This window comes from Marmota marmota, unplaced genomic scaffold (assembly GCF_001458135.2).
Source record: "Marmota marmota marmota unplaced genomic scaffold, marMar, whole genome shotgun sequence".
Taxonomy (NCBI): Eukaryota; Metazoa; Chordata; class Mammalia; order Rodentia; family Sciuridae; genus Marmota; species Marmota marmota.
In genome coordinates, this window is record NW_026000048.1 from 13,131,859 (window position 1) to 13,150,135 (window position 18,277).

An 18,277-nucleotide genomic window follows, 5' to 3' on the forward strand; every position below is an offset into this window, starting at 1 on the left:
GGGTAAAAAAAAAAAAAAAAAAAAAAAGGAAAGTTCTCTTAGTATTTTTGGTAGCCCTCACATTTTCTCAATTACCTACACAAAAACACACATAATCTTTCAATGTTAGAAATTTGATCACGGTTGTCTTTGTATTAATTTCATATACACTGAAATATATCTACTCCTAGATATGTACTAATAATCTATAATGCTCTTCACTTGTCCATCCATTCACCATTTTCTTTAGGGTCACCAACCCTCTTCAGTCTTTACTCCCTCCTCATTTTCTCCTTTCCCAGAATAGACCCTATGGCTTCTATTAGTAGAATTGCCCTCAACACTCCTTTCTTTCTCTACGACCATCTCATAGGGGGGGAAAAAAAAAACAATGCTGGCACAAAGATGGCAGAACAGATCTAGGCCACAACTCTCTACTCCTCCACAGCCAAGAGGAAAAAAGCAGAGAACCAACAGCTGCCCAGAGAGGTGGGTGACAGAGAACACTAAACACTGGGCTGCCTGAGACTTGGTGAGGGATCTGGAATTTGGTTACCAAAGCAGAGAATAAGACAGAAGGCCTTGACTCTGAATGCTGACCAGGGTGGGGTCAGGGAGAAAGGTAACAAAGAAAGAAAGAGGGAGAGGAAAAAGCCCATGAGCTTACTTCCTTAGCAGTAGAAGAAAGGTGGACCAAGTTAAAACAGGAAAGAAGCAACAAAGACAGTGAAGATCATGAGTTTAGCCCAAATTGTAGGCTGGAAGCTGCGCCGGGCAGGCAGCCATTTTGTAGAGGCCACGGTTAGCCAGCATCCCTAGAAGAAATTAGATTAATACAGTTTCTCCCCACCTCTACATAGTAACAGATAAAACCAGAGGGAATACCTCTGAAATGGGTGGTCTTCATAAACTGTCTAGAAGGAGCCTGTTGAGGGATTAAGACTAGCTGAAGATTGCGGAACCTCCCCCTCACCTGGGACAAGGGAAATGGGGAGGAACTTCCCAAGATCTAATCACTCCTGGGAGTACTAACCCCAATCCAGTGCTCCCAACAACCTCCCCAGCATCAAAGATGAAGACCCTACCCATGTCACTGGGACAAGTAAACCCCTGGTGATCTGCAGCAGACAGGAAGGGGGCTTCTGTGCCACAGACCACCTACAGAGAGCCATAACCTACAGGTCCCACAGCTGCAGACAGCCACCAAGTGCTACAAAGAAGCTCCAGCAGAGGAGAGCTGGCACCCATCGATTCACAATTGCCAGCCATCAGTCATAGGAGCTCAGAGAAAGGTGGGCCAACTGACACTGGATTCCAGTCATGAAACAGTACCCAGGTGATCTACATCAGCCTGGGTGGAGGCGTCTGCCACAGGCCACCCATAGAGAGCCTACATTTACAGGCCCCATAGTTGCAGGCAGCCACCAAGCTCTACGCTGCTATATATAAAAGCTCCTGGGGAAGGCAGAAGGTATTCAGCATCCCACAGCAGATAATGACAACCCTAAGCCCTGCACCCTACACCCCCACACCTAATATAAACAGCTAGCAGATCCAACACCCCTAAGCATACAGACTTAGACCTCTGGGCTGACAAACAAGCACCAGCTGGTAAGGAAACCATAGCAGCCCGGTAAGTAGCTCCTGTGCCCCAGTATCCTGTAGGAGGGTACAGAGCTTCGAGTCCCAGAGTGTCAATTCTCATTCAGACACATGGACCCACAACCCCAAGGTTGAGGACAACCCCAAGCAGTCAATGGACAACTTTGTGCATACACAACAGCAATAAACTCCACAAATTACTTACAGAGGAGCACTCTACAGACACCAGCCAGTGTTCCCAGACACAAGCCATTGACCTGCAAAGTGTGCACTCTGAAGTAATCACCAACCTTATACTCTCTCATAGGGCCACCCAGAACCACATCAAAGAGGTTGTAATACCTCTGCCTCAGACCATCACACCCCACATGCTCTGAAATATACACTGGGGAACCCACATCAGATTTGAAAGTGCTAGAAACACAAAGTTTTCAGTTTGTGGGAAATAAAGTGATTAATTCAGTCAAACAAACAAACAAGTGTTTTCTACAGGAGGGCACACAAGACTGCATCCTGGGACAGGGAAAGAAATTCTAAAAAAAATAATAAAACAGAAATCCTGGAAATAAAAGACTCAATAAATCAAATTAAAAATTCAGTTGAAAGCATCACCAATAGATTAGATGACAAAGAAGATACAGATTCTTAGGTCTCAGAGACAAACTGCATAATCTTGAAAATGAAGTCAACAATAAAGAAAAGATGATAAGGGTCAATGACCAGATTATTCAAGAAATCTGGGATAATATTAAGAAACCAAATCTAAGAATCACTGAAGTAGAGAAAAGTACCAAAATACAAATTAAAGGACTGAACAAACTTTTCAATGAAATAATATCAGAAAATTTTCCAAACACTAGGAATGAGATGGAAATTCAAATACAAAAGACTTTTAGAACCTCAAATAGGCAAGATTAAAAAAATCCAAGAAATATAATTTTTTTAAAAAAATGCACAATAGAACAATATACAGAATAAAGATAGAATTTTAAAAGCTACAAAAAAAAAAATAGCAAGTCACATTTAGATGTAAGCCAATTAGAATTTCTACTGATTTCTCCATCCATATCCTAAAAGCCAGGAGGGCCTGGAGTAACATTACCAAACTCCGAAAGATAACAGGCACCAATCAAGATTGCTTTATCCAGCAAAACTATCCTTCAGAATTGAAGATAAAATTTTAAAAACTTTCTATGATAATCAGAAGCTAAAAGAATTCATAACGACTAAGCCAATATTACAAAATAAACTCAACAAAATATTTCATGTAGAGGAAATTAAAAATAAATATCAGAACCAGCGTATGGATGAGTCTCACTAGAAAAAAATAGTTAATTAAAGGAGAATCAAGTCTGAATTTAGCATTAGAAATAAATCAAATGACAGAAAACAAAAACCTCCCTATAAAAACAATGAATGCAAAGGATCTAAACTTTCCAATCCAATGACATAGGTTGGCAAAATGGATTAAAAACCAAGGCCCAGTCATATTGTTTACAAGAGACTCACCTTAGAGGTAAAGACACCCATAGGCTGAAGATGAAAGGATGGAAAAAGATATACCATGCAAATGAAGAATGAAATTAAGCATGGGAAGTTACTTTTATATCTGACAAAGTAGATTTTAAGTCAAAATTAACTGGAAGAGATAAAAAAGTTATTGCATACTGGTTAAGGGAATCATCCAACAACAAGATATGAAAATTACAAATATTTATGCTTCAAATTTTGGTTCAGCTCTGTACATAATACAAACTCTACTCAATATAAAGATTCAAATACACCTACATGCAATAATTCTGGGTGATTTCAACATGCTTTGCTCACCAATCAATAGGACATCCAAACATAACTAAGACTTTTCAGGAAAAAAAAAATACTATTAATCCAATTGACCTAACTCACTTTCTTCTCAATAGCACATGAGACCTTTTCTAAAATAGACCATATTTTAGGACACAAAGCTATTCTTAGCAGACAAAAAAAAAATGGAATGTATTGCTTTCATTGTATCAGATTATAATAGAATGAAATTAAAAACCAAAAACAAAATAAAAACCAGAAACCACTTTAACACCTGGAGATTAAATAATACATTTTTGAATGAGACATACATCATAGAAGAAATAAAGGGGGATTAAAAAATTCTGAGGAACAAATGAAAACAGAGATATATCAAAATATGTGAGACAGTATAAAAGCAGTTCTAATAGGAAAATTTATAGTATTTAGTGCTCATATTTAAAAAAATCCAAGATAATAATCTAATTTTATACCTTAAGGCTTAGAAAGGAAAAATTAATTACAAAATCAGAGGAAGACAGGAAAAAATTAAGATCCAAGATGAAATTCATGAAACTGAGAATTAAAAAAACAATACAAAGGAACCAGACAATAAAGAGTTTATTCTTTGAAAAGATAAACAAGATTGATAAACGGTTAGCCAAACTAACCAAATCAACAGACAATTCTGAAATCCTGAAAATCATTACAATTTTGAAAAAATATACTCCAATAAACTGGAAAAATCTAGAAGACACTGACACATTTCTAGAAAAATACCCCAATTGGACCACAGACTTAAATAAACCATTAAGTAATAAAACTGAAACAGCAATTTTCAACAAAGAAAAACCCAAGATCAGACAGATTCTCAACTGAGTTCCACCAGACCTTTAAAGAAGAGGTAACACTGTTGTCTCAAATTATTCCATGAAGCAAAAAGAAAGAGAACACTCCCAAATTCATCCTATGAAACTAATATCACCCTGATATCAAAACCAAAGGCACATTAAATAAAAATACAATTAAGACCAACATCCCAGATGAACACAGATGCAAAAATGCTTAATAAAATATTGAAAATGCCATTCAAAAACACAATAAGAAGAAAGTACAGTGTGATCAAGTGGGTATCATCCCACTTGCAAGGCTGGTTCAACATATGCAAATCTGTCAGTGCAATTCACCACTTAAATAGAATTAAGGACAAGAATCACATGATTATCTCAAGAGATGCAGAAAAAGCCTTCGACAAAATCTAGCACCCATTCATGTTAAAAATATTGGAGAAACTAAGGGTAAAAGGAACTTGCCTCAATGTTATAAAGGCTATAAATGACAAATCCAGGGCCAACAGAATCCTGAATGGGGAAAAATGGAAAATATTTTTCAGGAACAAGACAAGGATGTCCACAAGGATGTCCACTCTCACCATTCGAATTCAGTATAGTTCTTCAAACTCTAGTCAGAGCAATTAGACAAGAGAAGAAAATTTAAAGGGATACAAACAGGAAAAGAAGAAGTCAAACTATCTCTGCTTGCTGATGACATAATCCTATATCTAAAAGACCCTCCCCCCAAAAAAAACTCCACCAGAAGACTTCTAGAGTTGATAAATTAATTCAGAAAAGTAGCAGGATACAAAATCAGCACTCATAAATTAATAGTTTTCCTATATACTAACAGTGATTCATCAGAGAAAGAAATCAGGAAAACCATCTCATTCACCATAACACCATAACACCCCCCCCAAAACAAAACAACCTTGGGAATTAATCTAACCAAGGAGGTGAAATATCTCTACAATAGAAATTATACAACATTGACAAAAAAATAGGAGATGAACTTAGGTAATGGGAAAACCTCCCATGTTCTTGGATAAGCAGAATTAATATTGTTAAACTAGCCATACTACCAAAAGCATGCAGATTAAATGCAACCCCCATCAAAATACCAATGACATACTTCAAAGAATTAGAAAAAAACAGTCTTAAAATTCACATGGAAGGACAAAAGATCCAGAACAGCCAAAGCAATTCTGAGGAAAAAGCAATGCTGGAGGTATCACAATACCTAATCTCAAAATTATACTGCAGAGCTATAGTAAAAGAAACACCATGGTATTGGCATCAAAATAAACATGAAAACCAATGGAATCGAATAGAAGACAAAGAGACAAACCCACACAGAGATGTCATCTGATACTCAACGAAGGTACCAAAAACATGTTGGAGAAAAGATAGCTTTTCTAATAAATGGTGCTAGGAAAACTGGATGCCCATTTGTAGAAGAATAAAACCAGATCCCTATATTTTACCCTTCACAAAAATCTACTCAAAGTGGGTCAAGAACCTAGGAATTAGACCAGAACTTTGCACCTGCTAGAAGAAAACACAAGCTCAACACTCCAACATATGGGCATGGGCACTGATATCCTTAACAGAACTCCTAAATCTCAAGAAACAAAAAAATAAGAATCAATAAATGGGATGGCACAGCAAAGGAACAGAGAACCTTTGTAATGGGAGACACTCTTTGCCAGCTACTCTTCTGACAGAGGACTCATCCAGAATATGGAAAGAACTTAAAAAACTTAATACAAAAAAAACTAATCGATATATAGGCAAAAGAACTAAACAGACATTTATCAAAGGAAGAAATACAAAAGGCCAACAGATAGATTTTTTAAAAATGTTCAACATCCATAGCAATCAGGAACATGCAAATCAAAACTACACTGAGATTTCATCTTACTCCAGTTAGCATGGCAGTCATCACTACAAATAATAATAAATGCTGCTGAGAATATGGAAAAAAAGATACATTCATACATTGTTGGTGAGACTGCAATTTAGTATAACCGGTTTGAAAAGCGGTATGGAGATTCCTTAAAAGACTAAGAATAGAACCACCATCCCAGTATCCAACTTCTTGGTATTTACCCAAAATAACTAAAATCAGCATACTATAGTAACACAGGCACATCAATGTTTATAGCTATGTGATTCACAATAGCCAAATTATGAAAATGGTCCAGATGCCTGTCAACAGATGAACTGATAAAGAAAATGTGGTGTACGAACACAATGGAGGTTTATTCAGCCATAAAAAAAAAATGAATAGAATTTGCAGATATATGGTAGAACTAAATAACTTCATGCTAAGTGAAATAAGTCAGACTCAGACAGTCAAGGGTCACTTTTTTTCTCATTTGTATAACCTAGAGCAAAATACAGCAAAAATTAATAATAATAATAAAATGGGGAGTATCATATGAAAATAGAGGAAGATCAGTAGAAGGATTTAGAGGGGGAGCAAAGAGTAATGGAAATTGATCAAATTAGGTTGTTATGGGGTGTGTGTGTGTGTGTGTGTGTGTGTGTCACACTGAATTTCACCCTTCTATATACCTTTAAAGCATCAATTACAAAAACAATAAATAAATAGAAGGAAGACCAGAATAGTAGAGGAAGGGAAAAGGAGGGAGGGAGGAAAGAATGAAAAGAGTCTGAAATGGAGTCAATTAAATTCCATGTATGTATGATTATGTCAAAATGAACCCCATTATTATGTAGCACTATAGTTCACTAATAAAAAACATTATAGAAAACACTTCAGGGCAAACCCTGTATCTTCTTCACGCCTGGGCCTGTAGATGAAAACAACTCACACAACCCTGTTGACTACATGGACACCCTCAACACTGCCTAGCGATCTTACTTCACTGCCCTGGTTGTATATTCCCTTTTCACTGAAGTCATTACTTCACAATATCTGTCCTCAAATTTTCTCTTCTCAAATTGTTCCCTCTTTATGGTCTACCTCCTCCCACAAAACTTCACAGGGGATGCCCTCACTTCATTATTAATTGAAAAAGAATGGAAGCAGTAATAAATTCCTAAGTCTTCTCACCTAAAAAAGCACAAACCAATGTCCATGAAATATACTGAGTTCATTCCTGTCCTTAATAATGGTTTGGCCTCAACTAGTCTTTTTCTTCGATTCCATTCATCCCTCAATTTTCAGCTCAAATATGACTTTCTTAGGAAGTCCTTTTCTGACCAACCTTCACAGTTAGACTTCTCCACTTACTTTCGTATTCTTCCATTAGAATGTAACCTACATGGGGACATGAACTTTGTTATTTTTACTGATGTATCCATAATTTCCACAATAATGGCTAGCACATGGTAGACAACCAGTAAATGTGAGTTAAATAAGCAAATGTTTATTTAGCAATTAATTCTAATGGAAGAGAACTTATGTATCTTGCTAACTTTCAAGTCTGAAAATGCCTAACTCTGTTCCCAGTACTGAGTAGACACTAAATTTATAGCTGTTGAATAAATTAATAAATATCATTCTTCAAAAAGCATTTTTTAAAGTAAGAGAGAAAAATAAGGATTAGGAGCAACTGAAAAGAATATGGAAATCCAAAATAAAATAAGGATCATATTATGATTAATTATACTTAAGGGCACATCATCTAGTAAATGGCTTTGAATGCCTGCTAAAAATTATATCACTACATAAAGAGACACTTCTGAATGGTTCTTAGAACACTTAATCTTTATGAAATTTGTGCTTTTGATCCAAAATGCAAAGAGGTAATCAGGAATAATCATCCTCTTTAATGATTTCATAATCAGTGACAAAATAACTACTTCTTACATCTATCTGCTTGAGTCATGCAAATAAGCATTTATGCCATCCATAAAATATAATGTTAGACCAAGAGACCAATCATCTTGTTAAATTTCTGAAATACAAGTTTTCAACCAGGAGAAACATTCATTAGGTGGAATACTGCCTTTCAAGAAGTAGTGTTACTGGACACAACTTTCATTTTGGAGACATTAATTATTAGGAATTAACTCTTGTTTTTTTAATATACAGGCATAAAAATTCAACAAGAAAATGATAGAACATCAAATGTTCACAAAGTATTGAAACCGGAGTTTTGTGATGGAAACTTGATTCGAAGCTTCTGCTGGCACGTAGGGTCTGCACAAGTTACAGGCCTCTGCAGACACTGTTGCTGCTCTTAGTGGTGGGCCATACCCCCCAGTGTTGCAGCAGACCCCAGCAGCTCACCATCAATTTCTTCTTCTTTTAGGGTTCTTTTCTCATGCATTTTAAAAATGAAATCCACAAACCAGGATGAGTATGTATAAGAGTAGGATTTACTGAATAATAACAGGAACAGAACTCTTACAAGAGGAGACGCCATCGCTGGTTTCTTTCCATCTGAATGTGGTAGCCTAGGGATTTACACAGCACTTGGGTCACTAGTATTGATCCAAGCTTATGCTAACTAGGGTTTGGAAAAGTACTGATGCTATTGGTCCAAAATTATGCTAATTATGTTTTGGCTATTGGTTAGCCCTGAATCCCATTCAGGTTTGCTCCCCAGTTCAGGAAGTGGAGGTTGAAATCACTGAATTGCTCATGCTAGGTCTGGTGTCTGGAGCTGCAGCACTGCGTGAGTGCAATTCTGCAGTGGGCATCCCTACTGTATGCAGGCCTGGCTGCGGCAGGGTGACAGATCGCCTTGCCCCAGCTCACCGTGGCATGGACCTGAGGTTACTCAGGCCTGCCACACCTGCATGGCAGGCTTCACGTGCTTGCCACCAGAACTGGAACCCTCCAGGGCTGCCACTTGGCCATTCTACAGCCCCACTGCTGCTTCTTGGGAAGGATCACTAGGCCTGGCTGTGAGGCTGTGGGAGCCATGTCAATATTTCAATAAGTTGTGGGGATACAAAGATAGGCAACTTGTAGACAGCCTAATAAACATGTAGCTAAAACATATTATGAAACATGATCATAGAAATATGCATAAGGTACTATGGTCAAGCAGGTGAAGAAGTAATCAATTCTTGGGCTGGAGCTGTAGCTCAAGCGCAGAGCACTTGCCTTACACGTGTGAGGCATTGGATTCGATCCTCAGCAGCATATAAAAATAAATTAATAAATAAAATAAAAGCATTTAAAAATAAATTATATGCTTTTAATTTTATGGGACAGATAATTATTTTTATTAGTTTATTAGTTATATTAGTTTATTAGTAATTAGTTCTGAAGTGATCAGAAAGATACGGAGCTGGACACTAAAAGTTACCAGAAGTATGTCTAAAATGTGATTTTTAATCAACAGTATTCAATCATACAAATACTCAAAACAATGTCTTTCTATAGTATAAAACAATGATCATAGAATGACAAAAAAGACAGGCATTTTAGAAACAGAATACACCTAATAGAAGAAGGGGTTGATGGAAGGAGGAGAGGAAGGAAAGGGAAATACTAGGAGTGAAATGAAGTAAATTATATTATATGCATGTATGAATATGTCAAAATGAACCCCACTATTATGCATAATTAATATTTTTAAAATTGATGCAGAAAAAGCATTTGACAAATTTCAATGCTGTCTCCAGATTTAAAAAAAAAAAAAAAACACTCAACAGACTAGACACAGGTAAAAACTACCTCAACATAATAAAGGCATATATGAAAAACCCATACCTTATATTCTACTCAATAGAAATACTGAAAATATCTCCCCTAACATTAGGAGGAAGATAACAAATGCCCACTATCACCACTTCAGTCTAACATAGTACTAGGAACTCTGGACAGAGGAATTAGGCAAGAAAAAGAAACAAAAGGGTTTTCAACTGGAAAGAAGTAAATTACTACTGTTCACATATAACTTGATTTTATAGCGTGCGCACACACACACACACACACACACACACACACACATTTCATCCCCAGAATTAAAATGTGGGGAACAATCTGTTAGAATGAATTAATGAATTCATCAAAGTTGCAAGATACAAAATCAGCATGCAAAAATCAGTTACGTTTTTATACATTAACAATGAGCAATCAAAAAAACAACACTAAAAAATTAAGAAAACAATTCTATGTACAATAACAACAAAGAGAATAAAATACTTGGATATAAACTAAGTCAATTAACTAGGTGAGAGACTTATACTCTGAGAACTAGAAGATATTATTAAAATTAAAGAGCACACAAATAAATGGAAAAATACTTCATGTTCATAAATTGAAGGTTTTAATACTGGTAAGATTAAATTAGGGAGTTAGGTTTGGATGTGTATCAAGGAGATACAATGAGAACATGAAACCCAAAAAGCACAGAAAAAATGTGTTGCTCAGAGGTCCCAGAGAGGTTAAAGATGCCTATAGAAGTCCAACATGAAGTCTAGAGGAGGAAGGGAACTCAATCAGTGGGTGGAAGGAGAGACAAAGAGAGAATGTATACATGGAATTATGCTGTTAGTAAGGTCCTTGAGCATTATTACTGAGGTTTTCCTGTGGGGACTGTAGATTGATCAGTTTTGGAAACAAAATATTATCCAACATGATCTACAAACTCAGTGCAATTGCTATCAAAACCTCAACATTTTTTATTAGTACATTATACCTATACATAATATTGGGATTCATTTTGATACAATCATATGTGAATGAAATGTAATTTTTCTCCAGTTCCATCCCCCATACTTCCCCTTGCCCTCTCACACTTCCCCTTGCCCTCTTGTCCTCCCTCCCCCATCCTTATCCTTCACTTTACTGGTCTCCTTTCTATTTATTAATAGGTTTTTTTAGTTAATGGCTTATAGATATACATAAAGGTGAAATTCACTGTGGTGTATTCACATATGCACAAGCATAGTTTGGTCAATTTCATTCCACCATTTCTCCCTTTCCCCATCCCTCCTCCCTCCACTCCAGCCCCTTTCTCTGCTCCTTCCCTGTACTCCACTAATATCTCTTCTTTTTTATGGGATTCCCCTTGCTCTTTTTTCCTTATTTTGGTCTAGCTTCTGCATATGAGAGAAAACATTCAACCCTTGAATTACTGAGTCTGGATTATATCATTCAGAACTATGCTCTTCAGTTCCATCCATTTCCTAGCAAATGCCATAATTTCATTCTTCTTAATGGCTGAGTAAAACTGCATTGTGTGTTATCTTCTACATTTTATTTATCCATTGTTCTGCCGATGGGCACCTGGGCTGTTTCCATAACCTGGCTATCATGAGTTGTGATGCTATAAATATTGATGTGGCTGTATCAATACAGTTTGATGATTTTAATTCTTTTGCATAAATACTGAGTGGGATAGCTGGGTTATATGTGGAAAATGGTGTGGCAGTTCATTAAACAATTGAAGAGAATTATTATATGACCCAACAATCCTATTTCTCCAAATTACCTCAAAGAGTTAAAAACATGGGCTCAAACAGTACTTGTACCTCCATGTTTATAGCAATGAAGTAAACATGTGTCCAAGAGATAAACAAAATGTGTTATATGTGTACAGTGGAATATTCTTCAACCTTAAAAAGGAAGGAAATTTTGATACATATTACAACATGGATGAGCCTAGAAAACATGCTAAGTGAAATAAGCCAGTTACAAAAGAGGAATGAGGTGTCCAGAATAGTCAAATTCAAAGATAGAAAGTAAAATCGTGTGGGGAAGGAAAATGGAATTTTTTTTTAATGGATTCAGTGAACTTGTCAGTGAACTGCACACAAAAATGATTAAAAGTATATTTTTTATTCAATATTGATTTTAACAAAACAAAAAACCAATTATTCAGAATGCAATACAAGAGGACAAAACAATAAAAAACATTAGAGCCAAGTTAAAAGATATGGAGAGAATGAAATGGCCAGCTTGCTTGAAGAAGGAGTTATGATTATGCCCTGAATCTTCAAGGCTGCCATCTCAAAACTATATTCCCCACACTCATTGCCCTACTGGTCTTTTATGCTAAGAAATTCTGCAAATGAGAAAACCAAACAGGAAACTAAATGATAGGAGAAAGGGAGACACCAAGATATTTCTCCTCAGTTTTCTCTGAGTTTTGTGGTAGTGTCTCCATCAATAGCTGTGTCTCTTCATCATACCTCTTCCTATAGCACAGAAACACGGTGTTTTTAGATATGGAACTCCACTTCTAAGTTCTGGAAAAGCTATCATCTCATTGTATCCCTATAGTCCTAGGAAAGACAACAGTTTTTTTTTTTTTTTTTTTTTTTTTTTGCTATTTCTAAATTTTAAATTGCCTCATTATCTCCTATTTGGCTTTTAGACATACCAAAACATTTGTAACTAAGTCCCTCTATTGAACTCCCTCTGTCAAACTACCTGGCATTAACTCTCTTTTCCAAACACACAACTAATCAAAGTTTGAGAGGAGAGAAAATAGAGAATGGAGAAAAGGCCATCAGTAATAGCTGAAAGTTTTCCCAAATAGGTCGAAGGTGTAAACACTCAAATTTAGGAATCTCAAGTAGTATAATTAAAAGAAAATCCCCACACACACACACAAAAAAAAAACGTCAGAATAGCAATAACAATGAGAAGCTCTTAACACCAACTCACCAATGAAAAAACAGAAATGAGTAGTTATAGGTGACTTTCAAGAGATCCACATAAAACCTACAGAGAAATATTAGAAGTCAAATAATGGTACCATGTAAATACTAACAAAAGAAAGTAGAGTGTCTAGATCAATATTGGACAATATTGATCCAATATATATATGTTTTAAGGAAGAACTATTTATTAGCAGTAAAAAGGGTTACTACCGAATAAAGACTTAATCCACCAAAAAAATATTAAAAGTCCAAAACAGAGTTACAAAATATATAAAATTAAAAAATGAAAGAAATAGTAAAATGGAGAAATTGAGTTTTATTGGAAGATTTTTAGTATACTTCCTCAATGATTTTTGATTAAATGGACAAAAATTCTTTCAAGAATAAATGAACAGGGTAAAAAAATGGGAGTTCATAACCCACTTGAATCAAATGTGTGAAATATGATATGTCAAGAACTATGTAATGTTTTGAACAAGCACAATAAAAATTTAAAAAAAAGAATAAATGAATTCAAACTACAAAATTACAGAGATACTTTAATGGACATACTGCAATATATTTGAAATCTTGTATTTAAAAAAGAGATGTTCTTTATGAGTACATATAACTATAATGCAATTATATCATAAATCAACAGCTAAAAGATACATTTTTTAAAAACTATATAATAAGATACTACAAAGGCACTACTAAACAATTCAAAAACCAAGGAAAGAAAACAATGAATATTTAAAAATAGATTTTAAATTTAATAATAACAAGAGACTACTAATCAAAATTTATGGCATGCAGCTAAAGCAATACACTGAGGAAAATATACAGCCTCAAAATTTATACTAGAAAGGAAGGATAAACATTATATAGCCACCAAACAAAGTCAAGGGAAATTTAAAAAAAAAAGGAAAAACAGAAATTAAATAAAGACATTATAGACAAAGAATAAGATTTCAAGATTGATAAAATACAAAAATTCTTCAAAGAACATGTTTAAAAAGTAGTCAACTTCCAGTAAAGATTGATCAAGAAAAAAATAATCTAAAGAGACAGTAAAGATGAATAATATTGAGGAGGAAAATACCATCAAATTAGAGCAAAAAGTAAAATGATAATTCTATATCTTACTGACAAAACTTAAAAGCATATTAAATGGAAAATATCTTAAAATACTATAGAAGAGAAAAATAGAAAAATAAAGGCATTTTTTCTTGAAATTTTAGTATTAATGGGCTTTGATACTCTAACACCAATTAATTTATCTCTAAGGACAGTATATAATTTAACTCCTCAAAATCACTTTTTCCAAGTATCTCATAATACTTTCTATATAATGGCCAAAAAATATCAATATAAGGGCCTAGAAACCCAATTGAGGGACAATTATTTCATAAATAAACATAAGCACATTTTCCTTCTTAATCTAATGCAAATATCAATCAACCTAGTTGTTAACTTTTCCAAATACATGCAGAAAACACCATTTCTCAATGAAAATGCAAGTTGCTTGCTATCCTGAAACATGTAAGAAAGCATCAGAAACTTTACTCAAAACCAAGTGTTATGGTTTAGATATGAGATGTCCCCCAAAAGCTCATGTGTTAGAAAATACAAGAAAGTTTAGAGGTGAGATGATTGAGAGCCTGAACCTAATCAATGCATTGATGCATTTGAACGAATTAACTGGGTGGTAACTGTAGGTAAGTAAAGCATGGCTGGAGGAAATAAGTTACTGAGGATGTGCATTTGGGGTATATATATTTTCTCTGGTGAGTGAAGCATACTCTGTTGCTCCCTCTGTACTTCCTCCCTCCCTCTCTCTCTGTCCCAGCCCTCCTCTCTCTCTACTTTCTGATTGTCATGTCCTGAGCAGTTTTCTTCTACCTCACCCTTCTGCCCTGATGTTCTGCCTCAACTCAGACACAAAGCAATGGAGGCAGCTGTCTATCAACTGAGACCTCTGAAACCATGAGCATCAAATAAACTTTCCTCCTCTAAAATTGTTCTTGTAGGTCTTTCATCACCCAGCAATGAAAAAGATGGCTAAAACAGACATTGGTACCAGGAGTGGGGTCATTGTTGTAATTAAACTGACCTTGTGGTTCAGAAGCCTTTGGAGCTTTTTGGAATTTGTGGGAGGAATTTTGAAAAGCATAGAGGTATAAGCTGGAAAAGCTTTAGATTGTTATAAGTAAGATTTAATAGGCAATTTTTGTGGGAGCTATGAAGACTAGAATATCAATAAAACTGTGGATAGTGAAAACTGGTCTCAAGAGGTTTCAGGGGCATGCAGCTAAAGTAATATATTTGAAACCTTATATTTAAAAAAGGACATCATTCAGGTGGTGGCATGGCTATTACTGGCAGCTTCTATCCAAGTTTATTGTGATAATCAGGAGCAGAAAGTAGAGCAGAAAGACCTAAAAAACTTGCAGTTTGGCCAGAAAATTGGGAGTAAAGGGCTGGGAATATAGTTCAGTTGGTAAGAGTGCCTTCCATCCATGCACAAGGCCCCTGGGTTCAATCCCTAGCACCAAAATAAAAATTGGGAGTAAAACTGGGGCTAAGAAAGTTTGCTTGTTCAAGGATTATGGTGGTTATAGGGATGACAGGCACTAAAAAATTGCTAATTACTTCACCCACAAACAATTGGAAAGATGGCTTGAGAGCCTCTCATGCTTAAGGGGTAAAAGTAAAAATTTCTTTGAGAAGAGACCATGGGGGCACCTGGCTTACACAGGGAGGAACTAGGAAGTTGTTATGCTGTGCTCAGCCACCTAGGCACAGAGGTTCTTGAAGCTGTGGTGCCCAGTGGCTTGGTTATTGCTCAAAAATGGTGGTAGACCTTGGTATCAACCACTTGTGCTGGGGATTGCAAGGAATGTAGGATGCTGGCACCAGGAGGGTCACGGAGGCTTCCCTCAGAGGCCAAAAAAATTGTAGAAGGGTCAGTGTCCCTACTGGTCACCCCAGATAGGGCAATGTGTGGAGATGTGAGAAGGAAACCAAAGCTGCAGTAGAGAACCCCAAGATTAAGAGATGCCTATAACATGGACCATCTACCTAGGAAAGCTGCAAGAATCCAGCAGAGACAAGCCAAGTGGCCATGTGGGCTGCAAACACCAAAGCCATAGGGGCAAAGCTATGGGAGCCATTTGGAGAGAACATCATGATGCCATGTGCTGAACCTGGATGCTGGACCTGGAGCTACAGGACATGAACTTGTGATCTTCCTGTCTCAGAATGTTATCATTTCATAGAAAGTTCCTCCATCTTTAAAAAGTGGCTCTATAGAGAATTCAAAAATAAAAAAAAAAATCTTTCAAGTTGTTAGATCAATATTTTAAGTGCTAGTATAAAAGTAGGAGTCAACATTACAGCTGTAAAATGGGATAATAACACATGTCCAAACAAATTTTTAGAGTTGATATAAGTATCACCTGAGTTTTATGAGGAAATGCTTTGTGAATTGTAATACAGGATTACTTGCTTCCTTGTTTTAAAGGATGAAAATTGGCTTATAGTTTGGACCACACAATTAATTGTTTAATTTAGTAAGGGACATTTCCATAGTAAAAACAACAACATCAAAAAATTACAAACACAAATGTCTTAGGGGACAAGAGAGGTGAAACACATGAATGAAACAGGTCTTCATGAAATAATTGTGGCAAATTGGAGAGTGCATGCCCCAAGCAAAGTGGCAATCCATACTAGTTTTTTCAGAAAAAGCTTGAACTCTTTGAATTTATGCAAATTTCACTAATTTGGAAATGTTGATACGTGCACCAATTATTTTAAAGTACTTAGCTGACCCAAGTAAAAATGTTTGAATGTTAAATTCAGCTTTTAAACTAGGAATGTATGACTTCCACATGAGGCTTTGTGTCCTTAACAATGTCCAAAAAACATAAACTTATGTATGTCTAATTACCCTCAGATATAGGAGTAATGGATAATGACAGTAGCCAGCATCATTCTGTCTGCTTACTGTATTTCAGGGACCCAGTGAGAATATAGTTTTATATTCATTATGACAGTTAATATTTACAAGAAAAATTTTAGAAAGGTTATTACTGTAACCCCTGATTTCAGAAAGAAGACAGAGGATTAGAAAGTACTTAAGGTCCTAATACTGTAAATGAGTCAAGAAACAAACTAGGTCAAAGTCCACAGTAGATATTAGGTGTTCAGTAATAGATGATTTCTGTTTAGTTTAAAAGAGTAATGTTTCCCATTCTGAGGTTCCTCATTCCCTATCTACCCCCCAAATTCATAACCGGTCTTATGTGACTTAGTTTGAAAACCTAATGGGAAACTATTTTCTATTATCAAGGAAAGGGAGTTTTCTAGAATCATCTTTCAAATTATCAATTCATAAAAACTAATTAAGGGATCATTGTAAAAAAAAGTTGGGAAAAACAATGCAGAATTTAATTAAAAAGAAAACATTTCACATCAAACTTTTATATGTTACATAAAAGACTATAAAAGTATATTTGAGCTTTCAAATATTTGTTTGATTAAACTTAGTAGCAACTATGGATCTTCAAATCTTTTAGATTTAATAGGTAAAAGTTATTTTTCAAAGAATGTAAACAAAAAAATATTAGGCTGTAAAGACAGTTGAAAAAATAAGTGTAGGATGACATGATTGCATTATGTGATGTGACCAAAATCTCTTCCAATAGACACATGTATTAAGGTCATATTAAAGATCACTGGAATGAATCTTTTACTTTGCATTTTTGTACCCAGAATAATAATAAAAAGGGACCAAGACAGATCAGAGTAATTTTTCACATGCTAGGCATCACATCAATATATTCATAAAGAACGTTATCTTTGAAAGCTTATACATTACTAAATCTTCCCATTTTAAAATAACTATTTTTTATAATGTAATAAATCAAAATAAGCATGAATAACATACAACCCCATTCACCTGTCAAAACTTAGCACTTAGGCTCTGCCAAATCCAGAAACTTGGCAACTTTAGCAAAGTTGCCTACTTTTAGCAAAGTAGCCTACCTTTAGCAAAGCTTGAAAATATAATGTTCAGATATCAAGACACACAATACACATCTAACGCTGCAGCTGTGGTCCTGGGCCTGTAACACAACAACAAATATCATGGCATTATAAAGATAAATATTCAGGATCTGAACTTAAACATTTTAAGCAGGAACAGCAAGACTGTAACTCATTTCTAGGGTTTAGCACTTTTACATAACGAGGAACACAAAGCTCTTAATCACCTAAAGTAACTCTAAAGCTACTTGGACCGGTATGAACTACAAAACTTCTTGAGCATTTGGATGCCTGGACGATCAGTTAATTCACCAAACTACAGAAGCCCTAAGAAAACCTAGAAAGATATTTTGGATTTTCACACACGCCCTCCCCCCTTTTAAAGTTAGTGTCAGCACAACAGCTATTTCAAGGTTTACAGGCCCATTTCCATCCTAATAACAGCTGCTTTTTAAAAA

General features: G+C 35.5%; 1 protein-coding gene across 2 annotated transcripts in view; it reads right to left on the minus strand.

Annotated features, from left to right (window-relative positions):
* Positions 1 to 17,905, minus strand: part of Myo3a (myosin IIIA) — a 224,397-nt gene extending 206,492 nt beyond the window's left edge. For both annotated transcript variants that reach the window (XM_015495223.2, XM_048812677.1), the window contains exon 1: positions 17,820 to 17,905. The gene's annotated coding sequence lies outside the window, so the exon portion shown is untranslated. The remainder of the gene's footprint in view (positions 1 to 17,819) is intronic.
* Between the last annotated feature and the right edge of the window lie 372 nt (positions 17,906 to 18,277).